This window comes from Dermacentor variabilis, chromosome 7 (assembly GCF_050947875.1).
Source record: "Dermacentor variabilis isolate Ectoservices chromosome 7, ASM5094787v1, whole genome shotgun sequence".
In the NCBI taxonomy this organism is placed as follows: Eukaryota; Metazoa; Arthropoda; class Arachnida; order Ixodida; family Ixodidae; genus Dermacentor; species Dermacentor variabilis.
The window spans coordinates 100,805,609-100,821,908 of record NC_134574.1 but is presented as its reverse complement, the minus strand read 5'-3'; the positions used below and the strand labels follow the sequence as shown (position 1 = coordinate 100,821,908).

Here is a 16,300-nt window from a genome sequence, read left to right as displayed (position 1 = left end):
GGTGCGGACGCCGTTTCCAGCCGAACGTGGTACCTCGCACCTTCCACCAATGCATATTTAAGTAAACGCTTCGCGCGTTACATTTGGTGTAGTTACTGGGTAACTCCCACTACCGACACGGAGCCGTCAGTACAAGACCTTTGTAGAAACCGCCGCCTTGCCGGACTTTTGCCCTCGGCAACCGTCATGCCACGAGACGAAGATGCTCCCAGAACTGCATCGGCAGGGCCAGCCCTGATTCAGCACTACCGAGAGCCACGTACGTTCTCCGCAAAGGCAGGAGGAGATGCCGACGAGTGGCTCACGCATTATGAGAGGGTGAGCCAGTACAATCACTGGAACGCTGCCTCCCAGCTGAGGAACGTTGTTTTCTTTTTGACCGACACGGCGATGGTTTGGTATGACAACCATGCGGACGCACTAACTACCTGGCCCTGTTTCGTAGAGGAGATCACGAAGTGTTTCGGATGGCAAGAAGAAACGAGCGGAATTTACGTTAGCTCAGAGGGCTCAGGTCCACGGAGAGACATGCACCGATCGAGTAAGTTCTAAAAGTGTGCAAGGCCGTAAACCCTCGAATGTTAGAAAAAGAGAAGGTCACGTCTTCCTCATTGGAAAAGACAACTTGGAAACCGTATCAGACGTGATACGGCAGTGCCGTGCCTTCGAAACACTGAAGACTCGTCGAATTACACCGAAATTTGGACGGCTAGCTAACGTGACGACTGTGGCCAGTGTGGACACGCGTTCTCCAACAGGCTTACCGTTCGCGATTCGTCAGATTGTCCGTGAGGAGCTCTTTCGACACGATGAACAAGCACGTTGTGTGGCACCACATTACAGCTCCTGCGCTTTCCGAGGCGCCGTTTGTGCAACCCCTTCGACCCCTTGGCAACACTCGGCAAACGCTGCGGACTTTGGCAGCTATAGGGACGGCCCGCATTATGACCTGAGCGAACCATCCTATAACGATTCTTTTGACCGATGCCTTGAACAGCGCCCACTCTACGTTCGTTCTCGACGCCAGCCATTGCCAATGACTTAGAAGGAGGGAATATTTGTTACTGTCCACACACGGCGGCGGATGAACATTGTCATCAGCATTCCCAAGTGCGCTCTGACGCCAGTGTGCTGCAGCTGTGCACACCAGGTCACATAGCTAGGTAATATAACCAACGCTGACCATCGGGCTGTGGGCAATCGATGCCGTCTACGTGGCTGTCGCGGTGCGGCATTATTCGATTCGGCGAAGCACCGATCAACGGCCGCCAAAAGGGTCGTAGTACTAGAAACCGACGAGCAAGACGGGTATTGCCAGCCACTCGGGCAAGCGGCCGAAAGAAGTCACAGGCAGGTTTAGTTTTAGTTTTGTCGTCGGCGCGACCGTGACAACACCACGAGTTTTTGTAGGAGCCCGTGTGTATTCTGTGCTCCGCGCGCGCATTGAGAAGCATGCTAAGAAGGCGGGGTTGCGAATACTCCGAAATATGTAAGTTGTCTGTGCAATGCCGTGTCAACGAATTGCTGCCAGTGTATGTTAGAGTTACTGTATATGCATATACAGGTTATACAGTAACTCTAGTGTATGTGTGCCGACAGCGCGGTATGGCCGGCTGCCGTAGTTTCTACTGTGTTTGTGAACGGACAATGGAGGCTCGCCACGAACTCAAGCGTGTGCGTCTGTGGTGCAATAAGAGTGCGCGAACCCTTTCAGCAGGGGGGAAGCATCCGTTCCCTAGCCCCTAATTTAAAGGGGCGCGGCTAAGACCTTGGGGGTAGCCGGTATACAATTGGGTGAACTTGATTGAATCGTCACCAATATATGTCGTCCTCCAACCCAGGGAACTATAGGGAAAGGAGAAGTCACTTAAACAAAGGTTTTAGTCCGAGCTAAGGAGTCTAGAAGCTGAGCGTATACAATCTGCTGAAAAGCATCAATGAGCTAGTGCCGTGCAGTATCGTCTGGGCCGCCTAGCCGCGTTTGAACTGCGGGTCAAACCAAGCAACAGAACTGCCGGGCGTTGTTACCTCCTTCCAAAAATTAATAAAAGTCCATCCGCTGAACTATACGATGCTATTATCCCAGGTCACCCGATAGTATCAAACAACACCACCCCTACAGAGAGCATCTCCACATTCCTTAGCCACTATCTTGCTGGACCACTACCTTGCTGTCTTGCCAAAAGCACTTCCGTCATTTGTGCAAGATACTCCTCACCTGCTGAGAATTATAGAGGACATTAATACTAAAGGCACACTACCACACAACACAATTCTCGCATAGACGTCATGGCGCTGTACACCAACATTCCAATCTCTGATGGTTTATCTTCGATAAAACAAACTCTGTCTAAACACAATGCACAACACTCTACTGAAGTCTACTTGTCTCTCCTTGAATTAGCTATGAAATAACTACTTCGAATTTGAGGAGAATTACTGCCTACATATACATGGTACAAGCAAGGGTACGCCTTTTGCACCAACCTACGCGAACATATTTATGGGGATTCTAGAAACAGATTTCCTATCGCGCTGCACTAACATGCCCCACACACACCTACGATACATAGACGACATAATCATAACATGGGGACATGGCCAAGACAGTCTAAATAAAAAGAAATGTAGGATTTCTAAACTCTTTTCACCCAACAATAAAATTCACATCAGAATCCTCAACTGAGCGCATAAACTTTCTGGACACAACAATATACATTGACAATGGGGAGCTAAAGACAACGCTGTATAGGAAACCTTTCGACAAACAACAGTACCTAGAATATACCAGCCACCATCCCAGACATTGCAAACAAGGCTTCATTAAAGGCCAAGCCACACGACTACGTCGCATTTGCGTTGAAAACCAAGACTACATAAACTCGATCACCTTAAAGAAACCCTATCAAACAGGAACCACCAAAACAGTGACCTTCAAAAAGCCTACACCACTGCAACCAAACTTTATCGAGCCGAGGTCCTCAAGCCCCGCCCGAGGATCACACGAACAACAACGCCTCTTCTTACTACTAAATTCTCAAACGCACTCCCAAACTTGAATAACCTCCTCAGTAAATACTACCAAATTCTCACCAGCAACCAGAAACTTAATAATAAGAGTTTTCCCGACCCTCCCAGAGTAGACTACAGACGCAACACTAATTTTAAAGGTGTTCTTGTGCACGTCAAACTAAAGACAAAGAGGGAGTTGGGAACCAGTCCATGTGGCCGCCCCAGGTGCTCTACATGCAAACATATTCAGTCTACTACTACAGTAAAGAGTACAGTGTCGAATTACGCACACAAGGTAACTTCGGCTTTCACCTGCACATCAAGCAACGTAGTCGACTGTCTAGAATGCGCTGCTTGTAGCAAACAATGCATAGGTGAGACTGGACAACAAATTCATACAAGACTCAACGGTCACCGCGCGGACACAAAACACAATTTACCTAAAGCAGTAGCCAGCCACTTTAATGAACGTGGTCATATATTTGACAAAGCAACGCTCTATATACTACAAACAAATGTCCGTTCCCCTCGCGAGAGGAAATATACGGAATCATACCTCATACACAAGTTTAAGTGCCTACACCCGACGGGAATTAATTTGGCGCGTGGCAACTTGGAATCTTTAAAAGCGCTAACTTAAATCTGAAATTCTCATATCATCAACCAAGACACAAAACGCATTATGCCACCAGCTAACCTTAATTCTTAACCTCACCTACTCCTCCATTTCGAAAATTTTTTCCTGCCTACTACTCAATTGAATATACTTTTTCAGGTTTTTACGCTTATATCAACTGTACGACCCCATTCTCCCATGTACACTTGCCCCCACCTGCTTCTGCGCACGTCACCCTCCTATTTGTTATTCCGGTTTCGGTTCCCCCCTCTCTCTTCCTTATATATATATATATATATATATATATATATATATATATATATATATATATATATATATATATATATATATATATATTGAAACACCCTTACCAACACATTCCGAAGTCAATTCCGAAGCCCTTTTCGGCGCCTCAACCCACGGTATCGCCACTTCTGGATGCCGCCGTAACGGCACCTACGTTGAGCGACTGGGGCAATGCCCATTGAAAGACCATGCCGCTGCCTTTCAGTCACCCCATACATTGCACCGCAGACTCCTCGTCGCCATCTTAACTACTTCAAAATTACTCGACGTATTGCTGCTATGCTACTCAAGTCACTCTTTCAACTCATGTCCTTTTTTTTGTCTTTTGTGTTACTCGCGCACTGACCGCATGACCGGCTCATCATGCCACAAAAACATGCCGCCAACGACACCCCTGAATGTCTCCCCAACGCCCCCCCATGCCCCCGTCTTTATTTTTTCTTGCTTGTTCATTCTCTCTTTATTTATTTTTTCGTCGTGGTGTCGCCCGGATTTTTTTTCTTCTCTGCTTTTCTTTCTTTTCTTTTCTCCCCGCGTTCCCACTCTCCCGCTCTTGTCCCCTCGTCTTGGGAACGAAGCTCACAGACGTCGGACGACAGCGCTCATTACCTCTGAAGTCTCTCCCTTTAAAACCAGCCGCCAGTGACAACACCCGCTCGTGACGTCACTGCACTAACTCTTTACAACTAACATGCCGAGGATGACGAGCCCGCCTTTGACGAAGATAGGTCCTCCTATCGAAGCGTTGGCCAGCCTTTCATAGTTGGCGTAAGAGACGACAACCCAACGTCTGCAACGAAGCCCACGGTAGTTCCCCTCGAGTTAGCTCAACCTACTTGGGGGAACACATCAGACCTGGACTCCCGGGATACGCAGCCCAGCAGTCGCATCCACCGCAACGAGATCGCCTTGCCAGCGATCTTCGGGAAAGCCCTGCCGTCGACTCCACGCGTTATGGACTTGCTGCAGCTGCCCGGCCATGCGTGTGCCATCATTTGCTTTCTTTTGAACCTTGTTTAGTTGACCACCGTTAAGTGCGTTTTGTGTAGTGTTAATTTCTATACTGACCGTTAACTGTTCGATGTACTTCTTTTGTGTTCATCATTGATCTAGATTAAGTGCATGGGTGTTAGTGTTCTTGCGTTTTTTGTGTTTCTTTTAATATTTGTGTCATTGTCCGTCGATAAATATTTTTTTCCCCGTCTTTCTCCCAACTCTGACTCCTTCGCTGTGTTCGCTTGAGTACAGAACGACCAACCGGCGGCTTCGCGCCGACTCAAGAACTAGAATTATGTTATTTGCAACAGGCGATTTTTAAAAATCCCATAAAGCTTAAACATGATCACCACGTTTGTATGTATATATATATATATATATATATATATATATATGTATATATATATATATATATATATATATATATATATATATATATATATATAACCGCTATCGCCGACGGTTGACGGGTCAACGAAGTAGCTCCCTTCGAGGTGAACGCAGCGGCCGCATATTCTGCGGAAACGGCAACGACGGTGAAGGCCAGGCTTTCCAGTTCGCTACAAGCCGACCATCACGGATAGCCCACTAATTGATGCAGGCCGTCATCGCCGAGGGCTTCCGTGGGAACAGCGTCCACTTCAGGTGCTACGCATGCGAGGGCGATCGCCTCGCAACGTAGGAGGCGGAACGGGAGGTGCGATATCGCGTAACTTCAAGGCGAGCTCAACGACCAAATTTACAACACCGCAACGAAACCACACGTGGCAAAACAAAGCAAACTAATTTCCAGTATCGCGTTTGTCGTGTGTTATGAATGACTGTATGGAGAAACAAGAGAAGACGGAAGGAAAAGAATCCCAACTGATGAAAAAAAAGAAGAGGCATATGTAAACTTAATCTTATAAGCTTCTCGTGATCACTCCAAGCATTTGATATATACTTGTATGTCAGAAGAACATTTTACGGGGCAGCGATTAACGTGGCTTTGCTGTGGAGCTACAGAGTTGCAAGCTTGCCGCTGCAAATCTTGAAATTTTGACTTTTTAAAAAAAATTCTGCTTAACCACCTAACCGAGCGCTGTGAAGTTCCGGAGATAAGCCTTCTTGTGAACCGCCAATGAATTAAATATGTCTTTCTCTCTTGAGTGGGACAAATTTCGGTCGAGTTGGTTGATTGCAGCTGTGATGGCGAGACTGGGCTGGTTGGTATTTGATGGCATTATATTTGGTATAGTGCATTATCGAATTGATAAAACGAAAGGAGACAGACAGACAGACAGACAGACAGACAGACAGACAGACAGACAGACAGACAGACAGACAGACAGACAGACAGACAGACAGACACAGACAGACACAGACAGACAGACAGACAGACACAGACAGACACAGACAGACAGACAGACAGACAGACACAGACAGACAGACAGACAGACAGACAGACAGACAGACAGACAGACAGACAGACAGACAGACACAGACAGACAGACAGACAGACACAGACAGACACAGACAGACAGACAGACACAGACAGACACAGACAGACAGACAGACAGACAGACAGACAGACAGACAGACAGACAGACAGACAGACAGAGACAGACAGACAGACAGACAGACAGACAGACAGACAGACAGACACAGACAGACAGACAGACAGACAGACAGACAGACAGACAGACAGACAGACAGACAGACAGACAGACAATTACACTGCCTATGCACTTAGTCCTTGTAGAAAGCGCAGCCCTCTAGCTTGTCCACGAATGCGGCATACGACAGGTATACGACGCTGGTATCGACTTCTCGCGACGCGGAGCTAAACGAGAGGGCACGCAGAAGCTAATTAATACTGCAAGTGCTCCGTCATATTCCGCGTACTTAAACGCTAGTGCGTTGACAGTGACGTAATCGTTAACTTACAATCCTTTTTTCATTTTGTTCCTTCGACGAGAGCGACCGCCCACGCAGCACAAAAATGATTCGAGCGCGCTTTATGGACTCTAATTTCAGACGTCCAGAGGCGTCTGAGAAATGGGCGCAAGCCATGCCCAGTATATATACAAAACACATGCGTTGTGCTCCCCGTGTGGATTTTTCTTCGCACACGGCGGTACGGCAGCAACTAACTACATCGCACCAGCGATGTTGGTGGAGAAGGGACCACCGACTTCCCAGCTGGTCCATACGCTCATTTGCGACGTTACAACGTGTTTCTTACATTTTTTGTACGCGATTTACAAACTTGTATCGACGTCTCGTTCACTACCCCCCCCCCCCCTTTCTTCCTTGTTTTTTCCTGCGGTAGTACTACACACGTTTGCACGTATTTGTGTACAGCATAACCTCGAACAAAACGCGGTGTCCGTGGGCGTTTCGAAGTTTGACAATATTACGATTATTACCAGTCTAACGCGACCTGAAGCCACGTTCAGACGCTAGGTAAAGCTTAGATGAAGGAAGAAGACTGAGACATCTGTTTATGAAGCGAGTTCTCGTAATTAAATTTGCATTATTTGCTCATTTATTCTAAGCCCGTCTTCCTGTAGCAAGCGAGCGCGACCTGACGAAGTCACGTGGCTCTCGTTCATGACGCCTTTCTGGCACTATGCACCACTATGCAGCGAAGTTGTGTGTGGAAGTCCACTTGCGGCTGTATCCCATGAGAGTTGAATGATTCTACGGTCGGCCAAACCCCCGAATAAAGAAGTAACGACTTCCTCTGAACTTTGCCGCTTTCCCTCTCGCCTGCCCGAGTCGGCTCTCCTATTGGTCACAGCGCCGTGGTCACGTGCTAGCGCGCGCTTTTTTTGGTCCGTAGCAGACGCCGGCGCCCATTCCCGGTTGTCGAAATCGCACTTCGATTGGTTTCTGGCGGCGGAGTTTTGGCGGGCAGCGTTTCACTAGCGCTGGCGCCGTTTACGTGTTGCGGTGTTGCCTAGCCTACGTTGTGCTTATGGGTGCAACAACCGAGGAGGCTAAAGGGAAAATACTTTTCGTTATTCCATCCGCGAGAAGCAACCCGGCTCGTCGAAAGATATGGCTTCACAGGATCGGCCGGGCAAACTTTGAAAATGCGCGCGACCAGCGCCTTCGTGAGGAAAGCGGCCGTTCATCAGAAGGCATTTTTTTTTCGGACGATTTGGTGCGAAGCGCGAGCGTCTGCAGCCCTTTTTTGCACTAACTAACGTTCGGCACGGTTGTACTTGTAAACGTTCACGCGCTGCTACGAAAGCCGTGCTTTATGTTGTGTGAGCCCCGCCGTTCACGCTTCTGGTTCGGCAGGCTGCGTTATGACGTTGCGCACATTGCTTGATCACACTCGTTTCGTTGTAGATGAAACCACTGCTAGGCTCAGACACGAAAGTTGCGCTTCATATGTTAGTTCGACCAGCCGTTCAGTGACGCGTATTGCATACTGAAGTGACGCGCATTGCTAGACGTTTTTTTTTTTTTTTTTTTTCGGTGGACTCCACTGACGAACTCGAGACTAAAACGGTGGTTGTCATCGTTTGAGCCCCTGCTGTTCATGCTACTCGCGGTGCAGGTCTACTTTTTATGTAGCGCGCATTGGTGCATGTATTTGTATTTGCGGGGTTGTTACCAAAGTCGGCAGTCAGTGTGCCTAGGCACCGTAACGGCAGCTATATCTTGTGTGCGCCATATCTGCGCGCATAATAAATAAGCACGCAAATATTCGCTAAACACAGGCGAAATTATATTGGGTTCAAAAATGTCGTGCCAACATAAGCTGGCTGAAACATTTTTAACGCGGATAGGTCGGGTAAAAGAAACCTCTAACGAAGGGTGCGCAATGACCCAGACCATTTTCAACGTTCGAGGTTGATAAAATCGTTATGGCCACGCACACGGCGGGCTGACATACTAACAGTTCTTAATTTTCGAAATTATTTGTGAAATGTCGCGGCGTACATTTTCTTCCGTGCCTTGTATCATTTCTCAAAAAGTTGTGCCGTACCAAATCTCAGCTTATTCATCTTAGGATCACTTCACCGAAGACCAATTTGAAAGGCAAATCCTTCGGAATTACGGCATCCAGAAATTAAGGCCCGATGCATTACCAAGCCTTTTTTTGTAGTACGAGCAAACGCGCCTTTGACAGATTATGGAAGTAGTACACCACCATCGGTTCTTATGGAGCCTAGACACCAGGCCTGTGCTTTAAAAAAAGTAAAAGGTAAATATCTACATACAAAGCGTGTGTCATTCCAATTTCTCTTGGCGGCGTTGAAGTCTAAATGAAGCTGATCAAAAGGCGCCGTTCAAGAAAAAAAAAAAAAAAGCCCTCCGTTAGCCCGCTTGAGCACACCACCTCCACCGTTGGCACCGCAATCGAAGTGATCGCAGTGGAAGGAGCTTCGACGAAGCAGTGCAACGTGGATACCGGCAGTTATTGGAGTAACTCGTTTATGAACCCCTCCTGTTATAAACGCAACAACCAAATTCTTCGGACGCGTAGTGCACTGCGCGCCAAAGGGGGGCGAACGTTGGGAGCGTCTGCTAGCCATAGAGTTAGTAGACAGTATAGTAACTCTATGCTGCTAGCTGTACCCGGCTGAGGTGGCGCCACCGTCGGCACTCGGGAGGAGCCGAGAGAAGGGGCGCCGGCATAGGAGGAGGAGAGAGGAGATGCCGTCACTAATTGATTATTTAGGGTCTTTACGGTCGGCATCAATGGAGCGCCCTCACAGTACACGCCCAGTCGCTTTATTTCGCGTAAGGATGAAAAGGAATGTTGTGAACGAAATACTGCACTGCGCAAGCGGTCGACGAAAGGAGTCATTCGGTACTGCTGGCGAAATCCAGGGGCCGCCACAGTAATTATGTGTACTGTGCAGCTATGCGACACAGGGAAGGTGCTCAGGGCACACGGAAGAAAAACAAGCAAACAACATTAATAAGTCATTTATTTTTCCTCACTCGCTTCCCATCACAGACAGCGTTGCAGAACGGCGAATCCCGAGATTACAACGCAGTCTGCGAGATGGCAGCACCAGCAATCCGACCTAATCCGCATACCTTTGCCGCATTTGCTTGCACAACGTCGCTGTTTTGAAACATTGCATGACAAAAATCAAATGAATACGAAAAGATTAACGTATAGAAGCGTGAAATTTTGTCATTTGTTCTCCTTGCGCTTTCGTTCAGTCCGACTTCGTAGAACTGCGGTCGGTATGTTTATAGAGGAAGTGTTACGGAGATGTAAGCTCGTCGTTGCAAAATTAAGGACTCCACAATGTCGAATGTTACCGTTCTGCGACCGTCCACCACTGAAATAGCACTTTCACTCTTAAGCTCGGTTCAGACGCACTATGAGAATTCGTCACTTATTCTTAAAACGGAAGTCCGCGTTGCGAGCGTGAGTCGTTGCACGGCTTCGGCACTCACCCAGAATCCCATACACAGAACCGCGGCGGCGTTCTCATTCCTCTGCAAGCGATGTGGATGAAAAAGAATGCTTCTCGGAGTTAGGTGCCGTCCACATGGTTGTTCGAATGAGCTACTACACGCACACACACACATGCGAGCATCTATGAGCAACGCAAGTGAAACACAGCACGGCTTCGGCGCTCGCCTCGAAGCAACTTCGCCTCATTGTAGCTTAACGCACACGTTTAGGATCAAACGATAGATGCGAGAAAGAAAGAAGTAAAAAAAAAAAAGAATGACCTGGCGTTTGGCGCAGTGAGCGGCGTTGTTATTGCCACGAGTTGTATCACTCCAATCGGAGATTCACTAGAGATGTCGCACGGATTCACGTCGCTCGCTTGCCTCGTAAGGAGTTCTTTTCTTGCCTGCCATCGTAGTCTTTGGCGATAACGTCTGCAACCATTCGAGACAGGCTCTACTGGATATGATAAATATCCCCGATAAAGTTAACTACACGAACTTATCGCGTTGACGGCCGACGCGCACAGGGGAAGTCATGAACGGGGAAGCCATGGGAGAAGCCATGTTGAATGTGACGTCGTCGCTTGTTGCGATTAATGATCTTTTTAGATGATTTTGTGGACTTGGATATCTCTAGGTATTTGTCGATAAAATGAAGATTTGGAAGAAAAAAAAGCGCTTGCACTTTGGCCTCTCTGTATGGAAGCTGACACTATCGACCGTTATTCTGTCTGACGTCCACGCGAGGTCGAGAGTACCTCTGCGTGCATTTTGTTGAATCTGGCGTATCTTATTCGAATTTATTAATAAATTGGGCAATACTGCTTCATTTTAAACTAAAGGAACCACGGTAAAACACTCTCAGCAGTCGCTGTAGCAAGCGCGTCAGATGTTTTGCCGCAGAAAATGTGTTTTACTGGCATAGGCTGATGCGGGCACTAGGATTTATTTTTTGGTTTTAAAAGGTGTGTTCAGACCTCGGTCCAGTGCTTGTTATCGCTTCTCGGCCTTTTGGCTAAGATCAAAGTGTAGTAATCGCTTCTCGGCCTTTTGGCTAAGATCAAAGTGTAGTACGCTTTGGTTTTGAAGCGGTAAAACTCTCGTACTCGGACATCCCTGCTGCCCTTGGAAACCCCGGACCATTGGAAGGATTTGCTGCCTGCTGTTTGAGTAAGTGTCAACATTGCCTGATTCACTGCTTGCTTTTTTTTTTTTCCTTTTCTCTGTAGTATTTGTATTTTTTCTCTCTCTCTCTCGTTCGTTTGTAAACTTAAAAGTTGCTGCATGCCCTAACTTCTAGAACAGTCGTAGTTCCCTTTTTTTTTTCTTTTCCTCTCGCTCGGCGGCCCCAGCGCCGCGAGCCCTTGACCATGTCTTTGTGTGCACGCTTTTGCATGTAGCATATCCGTTGGTCCCACGTGGGCCGCGGTGAGCGATAAGCTCACGTGCGGTTCACAGGCCCACTGGTGAGATTTCCTTTCTTTTTTCTATCTTTTTCTCTCGATTTGGGTGCACATTCCTGCATGTAAGTGAACATTCCGGCACCAAGTAGGCTTCCGTGAGCTATTACGCCCACGAGCAGTTCACAGGCCTACTTGCCTACTCCGTTTGCTTTTTTTTTTTTCTCCTGCTTTTTCACGCCGCGGATTATCTGTCATTTTTTTTATCAACTAGCGTCCTTGATTTTGTACACAAACCCTTGCATTCTCTAAAACCTTGTCTTTGCGTAGGTTGCTCTGAGCAACACGCTCACGTGACTCCTTTCCTGTTTTTTACTTTCCCACTATCGAACGAGATGGCGCCACCTGTCAGCCCCCCAGACGCCAGACCACCAAGCCGGATCCCAGTTCGCTCGCCGCCCGCTAGACTGCCGCAACCTGATTTCAACCACGCCAGTCCCGGCGCACAGCCGATACGCCACGAGCAGGAACTAATACTGTTTTTTCCTCTCCCTAGTTGCTTCAGATGTACAGAAGAAGGCTGCTCAACGAGCTACTCACCAGCAGTCTGGACATCTCGACGGCAATCCCTTCAGCGGCACCTGGAGCAACAACATGGCACCAGGATCCTAACAACTACACATTTCTGCACTCTTTGCAGAAAGATACTAGGATCCCGGCCGACTTCGCATGGATGCCTCGCTGGCGGCCAGCACGACCTCGCAACGCGGATACAACACCCGCACAAATGCACTGAGTGCCCCTCTTCCTTTCCTTCCAGGAAGGGTCTCGACAATCACCAGCAGGCGCACAGGAAAAAAGCGGCAGCGCGGCAAGCCTCGTCCACAACCCGGCCAACTTCAGCGGCAGGCAGCGATTCTAACACTGACGCTCCACAACCAGAGACGACACCGACTCCGGTCCCCTCAAGGGAGACCACACCTGCACCGACGCCAGCTACTTCAGCAAGTAGCAGCCCCTCGGCTATGCCCTCTCCACCGACCTTGACTATAGAGGCATCTCCCTCTTTTTCAGCAGAAAGCAGCGAACCAGCTGCGGCGCTGACCTCCTCTCCCCCCTCTCAGCAGGCATACGACAACAATGAGGCAGCACATGACAGCACGACGAACAGCGCGGCCACCCCCTCTTCTGGTGCCCCGCTGTCGCCTGCAGCCACCGAGAACGACGACGCCTCCCAGGAAATTGACCCTATTTCTCTCGCAGGCCCGATCGAGGATGACGGCGTGCTAGCCAAGCACGCCCAACAGCTGAGGCAGCTGCAACGCGAGCCAATATCGGAAGCTGGATGGGAGCAGTTCACCGAAATCCTGGACGATGCCGTACAGGTAGTATGCGCGGCGGTAAAGCTTCCTGTAGCCTCTGCTAACAGGAAGCCGCGCCGCCCCGTGAATCCTGAGAATGCTCAGCAGATTCAGACGCTGTACCGACGCAATCGCCGACGTGCAGTGAGGCTGATCGTGGAGGGCGAGTCCCAACTCTGCCCGATCCCCCTTGACGAGCTGGAGGAACACTTCAGCGAGGCTTGGGGGCCGCGTGAAGCCGACACCGCTCTGCTTCTGAGCAAGGTGAAGCGACGCGACATGGCTGAAGTCAGCCTTGCGCAGTTCACTGACGGCGAGGTAGTTTCCCGTCTTCGCAAGAGCGAGAACACCGCCCCCGGAAGTGACCGCCTCACCTACCAACACTGGCGCTCCACTGATCCCGAAGCTCTTTTTCTCACCGCAGTGTTCAACGTGTGCCTGAAATACCAGAGGGTGCCTGCTGCCTGGAAAGAGTCACGGACTGTACTCATCCACAAGAAGGGAGACCTCCGGGATGCCGCAAACTGGCGCCCCATTACCCTTGGGAGCACGATTTCAAAACTGTACGCGGGCTGCTTGGCGGCTCGCTTACAGGAATGGATCGCCTCCCAAGAAGTGCTCTCCCGTTGTCAGAAGGGGTTCCTGCCGTATGATGGCGTGTACGAACACAACTTCGTACTGCAGGAGCGCCTGGACGCGGCGAGAGCTGGCCGTGGGGACCTGTGCGCGGCATTCCTTGACTTCGCCAACGCGTTCGGATCTGTACCCCACAATGCTCTCATTGATGCACTGCATGGCGCTGGTGCGGGTGATAACTTTTGTGCCATCATTGCTGATATTTACAGAGACAACAGGACCAGCGTCATCGCAGAAGCCGGGATCACCTCACCGATAGAAATCTCCGCCGGCATACGTCAGGGTTGCCCACTGAGCGGCCTCCTGTTCAACCTAGTGCTCGACCCAGTTGTGCGTGCGCTTCAGGGAGGTGACAGGCAGCACAATGTGCTTGCCTACGCCGATGATCTAACGCCGCTAGCTGACGAGCCAGGTACGCTACAGAGCCGCATTAACGTAGTGGCAACTCTGTCGAGCCAGCTCGGGCTACGTCTGAACCCCGCGAAGTGCAAGTCACTGCACCTCTCCGGAAAGACACCCGTGGGGACAAGACCGACGACCTTCACGGTCTACGGCACCCCAATCCCATCAATCAGTGACTTCGAGGCACACGCCTTCCTCGGGCGACCAGTCGGGTTCTCGGTGCTACCGGACCAGGCAACCGTGGACGAAGCCATCAACGTGGGTCGCCGCCTGCTTACCTCGATGCTCGCCCCGTGGCAGAGATTGGACGCCGTTAAAACATTTGTATTTCCGGCGCTCAACTTTGCCATGAGGTGTGGCTCCCTTGGTAAGGCAGAGTGGTCTCGCCTGGACACAACGCTTCGCCCACTCATCAAACGGACCCTCTACCTGCCTGCCAACGCTGCTAACGACTACCTATACGGTAGCTCCGCAGCGGGTGCCATTGGCATTCCTATGGCGGCAGAAGTCAGTGACATCTGCAGAATTGACAATGCGTTCAAACTTCTTTCCTCTGCAGACACTGAAGTCCAGGACCTGGCACTGCAGGCGCTGATCGTCGTGACATGCAGGAGGTTGAGGCGCATTCCAGAACCGGGTGACATGGACGCCTACCTGAGCGGCGAGACTGAGGGTGACTTCCGGGCCACGGCGACCCAGCTCCAGTCCGTGTGGACTGAGGCCCGCAAGGCTTCTCGGCGTCTTGGTGTCACCTGGGAATTCGAAAAGGACGGCCCCCGTATCTCCAGGGGTGACATAACACTTGGCCCGAGGAAACGTACTAAGGTGGTGAAGACACTCAGGACGGCACTGGCAAACGCACGAGATCACGATCTCCACCAAAAACCCAGTCAGGGGAAAGTGATGGAGTGCGTTGCCGCCGACCGGAGCAGTTCCCACTTTGTACGTACCGGCCAATTCACGAGGTTTGCCGACTGGCGTTTCGTTCACCGGGCCCGACTTAACGTCGTTCCCCTGAACGCAGCGAGGCCATGGGCTACGGCCGTGGACCAACGGTGTAGGATTTGTGGCGGTCAACCAGAGACCCTGCCACATGTCCTGTGTCACTGCATGACTCACAGTCAAGCATACACCAACCGCCACAACCAGATCGTGAACCGAGTGAAAGCCGCTGCCTCCGCCAAGTTCACTGTCACCCACGAGAATCGACCAGTAGGTAACACTAATCTCCGTCCTGACCTTGTGCTTTGCAGGGGCGAGGAGGCGATCATCATTGATGTAACCTGCCCGTTCGAGAACCGGCCTGCAGCCCTGAACGCGGCCCGCCAGGGGAAGGAGGAGAAGTACCAGCCAGTCCGGGAATACCTGCTGCGGAAATTCCAGAAAGTGACCGTGGAGGCCATCATCATCGGGGCACTTGGATCGTGGGATCCCCAAAACGACCGGGTCATGCGCCGCTTCTGCAGCCGCAAATACCTGCGGCTGTTCAAGAAACTTGCCGTGAGCGAGACAATCGCTGCATCACGAGACATCTATGCAGCGCACATCACAGCCAAGTGAAGAACAGCACTAGGTAGACACACACTACACCAACACACACTTCTATGCCAGCACAAAAACTTCCAAAATACTCAACAAACACTAAACAAACACACACCTCCATGCCTGCCCAAAAACTAACACCAAAACTCTAGTAAATTCACATCAATAAAACCGTCTTTCACGGGGAAAATGTAACAAGCATTTTTTCAAAAACATCTGTTCTTATCAGCTTAATATCTGATACGGGTCCTATTTGGACCCAAGATATTAAACTTATTTTTGGAATGGGGCGGAGTGCTTGAAGCTTGCTTCACCTCCGCCACGGGTTGGCCCGGTATTGCACTGCCTCCGGGATCGGCCCACTCACCCCCCACGGGGTGGGAAAACCTTACTCAATCTAAAATCAGATTTAAATACTTTATGTACCTCACAATGCGTCGCATTTGTGTCGTGCGGTCTTTCATTTGCCCCCATGCAAAATCTGAATTGCTCAGCCACTAGACGTCGCAGCTATGCGGCAAAGCCACCTTTAAAGAGGCAGCTCGCGATGCGGCGAGCGCGTTGTCAGACGGCGGCAGCAACTCGTGCAGGTACAGGTGCTCGAGGGGCGGGGT

The 16,300-nt window shown here is 50.1% G+C and overlaps 1 pseudogene; it reads left to right on the top strand.

Annotated features, from left to right (window-relative positions):
* The first annotated feature begins 15,886 nt into the window (after window positions 1-15,886).
* Window positions 15,887-16,054, top strand: LOC142589146 (U2 spliceosomal RNA; annotated as a pseudogene).
* The last annotated feature ends 246 nt before the right edge of the window (window positions 16,055-16,300 follow it).